The sequence below is a fragment of the Adiantum capillus-veneris genome, chromosome 3 (assembly GCF_014529385.1).
Source record: "Adiantum capillus-veneris isolate H3 chromosome 3, ASM1452938v2, whole genome shotgun sequence".
In the NCBI taxonomy this organism is placed as follows: domain Eukaryota; kingdom Viridiplantae; phylum Streptophyta; class Polypodiopsida; order Polypodiales; family Pteridaceae; genus Adiantum; species Adiantum capillus-veneris.
Window position 1 is genome coordinate 119,038,391 of NC_140933.1, and position 6,313 is coordinate 119,044,703.

A 6,313-nucleotide genomic window follows, 5' to 3' on the forward strand; every position below is an offset into this window, starting at 1 on the left:
ATGATTTGCTTGAATTTTCTAAGTAGGATGTGTCATGTAGGAGAAAGTATTTTGGACCGTACTGTCCGCAATATATTTTTTGTATTTTGTAATTATGGGCCTGCATGTAGCATTTCATTTGACACAGGTTGTCACAAGAGGAGAAACATGGTCTAGGAACTCAAGGAGTTCAGTATAGCCAATGTGGAGTAAGAAAGCGAGGGTCCCTTTCACTCATGTCATAGAGTGTTTACAATTACCTCCACACACAAGTACATCTCGTTCTTGTAGGATGTTCTTTCTTGAGACTTCCTTATATGAGACATATTCCACATGTGGAGAATATGAGTCTTTGGGACTAACATTGGCACTTGTTCTTTGAATTTTGTGTTGCGAAAAAGTCCCTAGGTGTTAGTCAAATCCATTTATTTGACCATTTGAACACATTGTATTAGGAACAATTTCAGTGGCCCAAAATTGTCGAGGGATACTTAGTAAGACTTGTTAAGGTTACAAGTATTGTTAAACAACTTTAATGGATGGTTGTTTATATGCGTAGCAGAGTTACGTTATGTTACTGAACTAGTTCATTTGGTACCTAAATGTGATGTATTTTCACATTCTAATATGGTCCAAATCTATTAGCATGGTTTTCACGTAGAAAATATTTGTTTTTTTCTCGTGCGCTGTGAGCATAACATTAGCCATAAGTATTGATAAGTATAATTATGGATATGCAGGTTCGGATTTGTTTTTGCTAAATGCATGCACACTAGGTGTTATGGGCCCTAGTTTTTAGCAAAGGCTGATTTGGAGCAACGTGCACATTCATGACATTAGTAGCTTCTAAAGAATTTCGCACTCTATGTGCACTATCTCTTCACACTCTATGTGCACTATCTCTATGAGATTAATTGTAGATCTATCAATCACCAATAAAGGTCATGGCTCAGTTTGGGTGCTTGTAGATCAGGTCACTAAAGTTAACCAAGATGATTCTTCTAATAATGTTGATTAATCAGCATTGTTGCAATGAATTTTGATCCCTATTTACCAGTCATTTTGGTGGACCCAATATTGCCAGTTATCTAGAGAGGCTAGGCAGATTACAAGTGTTAATCTTGTGCTAAAGGATATGCTAAGCGTGTACATTAGTACCACACACTCCTATTAGAAAGTTTATTTCTCTGGTTGGAGTTTGCTTACCATGAAGCAAAACATGTTGCAAGACTAAGTTTAGTCTCTTCTTAACATGAGGCTCTCAACCTCGATCAACAGTTACAATGGGGTTGTTTACTGATGCAAAGTCAAGGACGTATACTTTGTTCATGAGTTACGTCAGCCACTTATACTTTGGGTACATCTTTGTTGTGATAACTTGTTTAGCATGCTCAAGTGAGTTCTAAATGGAGTCTACATGCTATGTTGGATATGGGTCTGTTTCACAAGATGGTTGCAAAGGGACAACAATGTGGAAAATCAATATGATCTTCTTTATTTCATTGAATCTCCTATTGTACCGTGCTCCGGTCAAAAGGACAATTGGACCCATGAAGGATGTCATTGCCAACAACATTAGTGTTCTTTATGACGCTATCACCACTTTTTATTTTGAGGATGAAAACGCTTCTCCGGGGGGGGAGTAATGTCAAGCCAAGGGCCAAAGGGTCTGAACGCCTTAGTTGGGCTAGGAGCCAAGGCCAAGGCATAACGTTAAAGGATCCTACTTGAAAGAGCCAAGGGCTATAAGTAGGTTGGGAGGAGATCATTATGCTTGTCCATCCCTAGGTCTCACATAGTAAATATGCATGAGGATTAAATATCATAAAGAAATTAAGGTGAATTAAGAAAATGATTATCAAATAATTTAGTAGATGAGGTATATAATTTTCCCTTATATATTATGTGTGTATATGTATATTATGGAGAATTTTTCCATGCATCTAAAAAAAATGTATCATGGTGCCATCACCCGTTCCCATTATATGCATGCTACAAGACAACGGTGTATATATATAGAGTAGTGGGTTTTCCCTTGATCCCTCAAGGGTTTTTTCATCCACAATTAGGAAACTTTGTTTGGAAGGGGCTAGTGTAAGTATTCTATGTATCTAGTTTAAGTATTCTATACACTTTAAAGTTGCAATATCTGTGTATCATCAATATGTTCTTCTCTTCCTCTATCTTCTCACGCTCCATCGATTCATTGGAGTCTCTTACTCAGAAAGAGGTGGATGAGTTGTTGAAAAACACAAAACCACCAGTCTTAGGGTGAGGAGAAAGAAACCAACAAAGTCAAGATAAACATTTTCCTTAGTAAATGGGAAGGTATTCACCAACTTTGTCGTACTTCGAATGCAGTCAAGGCACTACAAATGGTGGATGTCTCTCAAGGAGAAGGGCATAGTACCGTGCACATGGGCTTCTTTTGAGAACATGTTTTAAAACAAATTTCTTCCTACTAATGAGAAGGATAGAAACTAAATAGCATAGGATAGCATCATAGGACCCATCTTGAACATATTTTGCATTTTAGAGATTTTATCCTCAAATTGGAGGGTTTAGATGACTTCCACGTGGGTTAAGTCTTGAGCTTAAGAAGCATGTTAAAATCCAAAATCCCAAAACACTTGAGGAAGCTATAGTGCAAGCACATGTTCATAATGAGTCTGATGATCATGTGGAGTAATTGCTTCCCCCAGAAACCTCTTCTCGTTAATTCAATGTGGAGATAACACATATAGAAAGTGGTTCATGAGTGTTGTATCACTACCTCTCTGTGGCAACCATGGCCAAATGGGTAAGCATCTTCAAGGTCCCCTACAAGACAAAATCCAAATTCTACCTACACATGGTGCAAGACAAGTTTTTAGAAGAGTGCGGACTCCTCTATCAAAAGGTATACCAAGCTTCCCCCTCAAATGGTGCACTGATGGCAACAAAATTTGCCAAGAGCTTCATCTATGAGAAGTGTGCAGTTGTCGATATGGACCCGTAGAAACATTGAATTGCTTGGGCAATGGTGGGTGGTGTTAAGTATGGAGCCTGATTTACCCCTTGTAACTTTTAGTCTTAAAAATGAACATTTGTAAGGCCCCCATTATGAGGAGAAGCCATCGTGCATAAGAAAAATCACTCGTCAGAAAAGCAAAAAATCATGTCAGAATATCCCCTTTTCGTCAGAATATTATGGCCGGAAAGTGATCGGAAAAAGGCCAGTTGGTTGGCCGGCTGGCCAGTGACCAAAAGTCAACGGCTGGTGGCCGTTGGGTGGAAGTCTTTGGCCGATGGCCGATTTCTAGGCGGACTTATCTTCTCAAGGGTGGCCACACATGGGCGCATGGGAGAATTCAACTCGGACTTGTATATACAAGGGCGTATACACACAACTGCCTCTCCTGAGAGAGGGCAGCCCTTTTGGCTTATAAAAGGAGGCCTCTTCTACACACAAAATGCATTGTGAAGTTGATGAAACAAGGTGAGTGTGAGGAGGTGAGAGGGACGAAATATGGGAGCTTCATTAAGGGTATAATCCCTTTGTAACCTACTTCTAGTTTGAAGTACTAAAGCCATTGAGTGGCTAATTTCCCATGGACGTAGCCCACATTGGTGAACCACGTATATTGTGTGTGCACGCTCTCTCTCTCTCTCTACACTCTATAATCTCTCGTGTGTGAAAATTATCTCTCTCTAGTAAGAAAACTACTCTAATATTTACTTAGCTACTTCCTATTTCCTAGCACATGGAATTGTATTGGATGATGTCAAGGCTCAAGAAGGAGGTCTACAAAGAAAGCTCAGTAAGTTTAGAATAGATTATGTTGTGCCACAGTCCCTGCATGCAGACATTGCAGTGTCTTTGGTTCCAACCATGTCAGTATCGAGGGCCAAGCCCTGCAAATGATATCTCATGTAAGGTTCAAGATGCAGATGAGAAGTTGGCTTCTATTAAAACATTGTTGCAAGAGAAGCGTGACCTATGGCTACACAATGAGGGAACATATATATAGCGTGTGCTCCAATCATTGCATAATTGGAGTGGTTGATAGACAAATTGTAGCAAATGAAAGAAATGCATGGTTTCTATAAAGATATTGAAAGGTTAAGGTGGGTGATCCGATGAGGCATTCATACTATTTGTATAATTAGAAGATTGAGAATGCTAAGTACACACTTAGGTAATTAATACACATAAGAGCATAGCATATGCACACAATGGTTATTAGTTCATATTGAGTGTATACACAAGCTCAATTTATAGCCTTGAGCTAGGCATATTTGTGCACACAAGTGATGATGTCACAAGGATTGCCAAGTAGACTACACATTAGGATTTATCACATGGTCTATCACATGCCATAAGTTGGCTAGGCATCCACATGTAAGAGGGTGCTCACACACCTTAGGTGCTACAAGACATGTACCCTAACAACCCTCCCCGTGTGGATTTTGTTTGTACTAAAGCACTTACCCTACCTCCCTTCAAAACACACTAGGGGTAGGTATAAAAGACACAATCCTCCCCTTGACCACAAGTAGGGAAAAGAATGCACAAAAATCCCTTGGACGTAAGGTCGGATACACAAAATCCTTTCCTACAACACAAACATTTGATTTTTGCCTTTTTCTTTGTAGTGGTTGTTGTTGTTGTGTGTGTTTGGTGTTGTTATCTTTGTATTTGCAATACTTGGATGAGTGATTGTTCTTTCCACATGCTTGCAAGGGTTGACTCCATAAAATCCTTTGACAAATGATTGGTGTGGCCATAGTGTGTGCACTTGAGGTTGCTTTTGTTTTTGTTGTTCAACAATGGTAGGTGACCGCAGATGCTCCTCCATTTTTTTCTTGGTGCCTCTGATCTTCTTCTCAAAACCTTGAAAATAGTCTATCACTTCCTCAAGAAAGGGTATTGGGTCCTTCTCCTTGAGTACGGTCACAATTTGTCCATACTCACCATCAAGGAGTGCTTTGAGAAGCACTTCCACTTGATCGTCATTATCGACAACACATTGGACATATGTGAGATGTGCACAAATTTGAGCCGATTTACTAGTGAGGCTATAACTTCACTAGGTTCTATGATTAGACTGTTAGAGTTCCATTTTAAGGGAAATTTTTTAGTGTTTGACTCTAGCTCCAAAGTGCTTCTTTGGTGTGGTCCAATCCTCGTAATAAGTTTTGCAACTATTTAAATAGTGCACAAAATGATCGTCAAAGTGATGTGAGGAATATGTCCAAAGCTTGCTTGCTCGTCTTTGGTGTAAAATTGAGAAACACTTTGTCCGGTTTCAATTCTCTCACTCTCCCCCATTGGTTTGACCATAAACCACAACTATTTTTCATTAAATATCCTTTGGTCTTAGCTTGCCATGTGTGGAAGCCCTAATCATTGAATTTATATGTGCCCTCCCCCCCCCCCTTCCCCTCCCATAATTGTGCAGTGAATGTGTGTGTGAAGAGGTATGAGGAAGGTCTTACCCGATATGTAAACAGGTAGTGTCTAATCCTCTACAAAGAATGTAAATGTAGGAGTATAGGTGTATACATACATTGCATAGAAAAAGGGTATAATGTCGCAAATGACTATAGTTGAATTTTGAACAAACAAAAATATTGCGGTTGAACTTGATAGTGCACCCTTTCCATCGCGTATCAGAAAACTTCAACCGTGGTAGGCCATGCGAGTGCCTAGACTAAGGGGGAGTTTAGATTGCGCTAGCGCAGAGCCTCTCCTAGCTCCACTTTTTCACCCTCCTACAAGCAATCCGGTCCACCTATGCAATTCACACACGTGTGCTTCTTCTCTTTCTCTCGATCGTTGTCTCGCAGCGATAGCTGTCAGCCAGTGTCAAGACTGGAGGTTTGTGATTCATTGAAGTCACCTTTTCCATTCCCGTGGGCGGGGTGAGTAGCTTGGAATAGTTTGTTCAAGTTGTTCCACGAGTCAACATGCCACGCAAGCCTAGTGAGCAAGTGGGAAACTCTAAGTCTAAACAGCTTTCTGATGAGCGAGTGATTCCATTGCTCAAAGTAGGAGAGAGATGTGCAAAGCTTGGCACTATGTACCAAGCCTAAGAGTGTGCAAAGGCTTGATAAAGGAAGATACATCTTGGATGCCATTATATATATATTTAGGAGGGTATTGAGTATGCTAAAGAGACAAATTAGGACTTCATTTTCTTCAAGAATGATTTTGATAAGGTATATGATAGAATGGAGTGGGACTTCATATTAAGAGCAATTCAAGGATGGTACTTGGCTCTCCAAATCCCAGCTCTTACACCAATTTCAAATTCCTCAAGGTTGTGTAGACCTAGTATGTAGAAAAATTCAT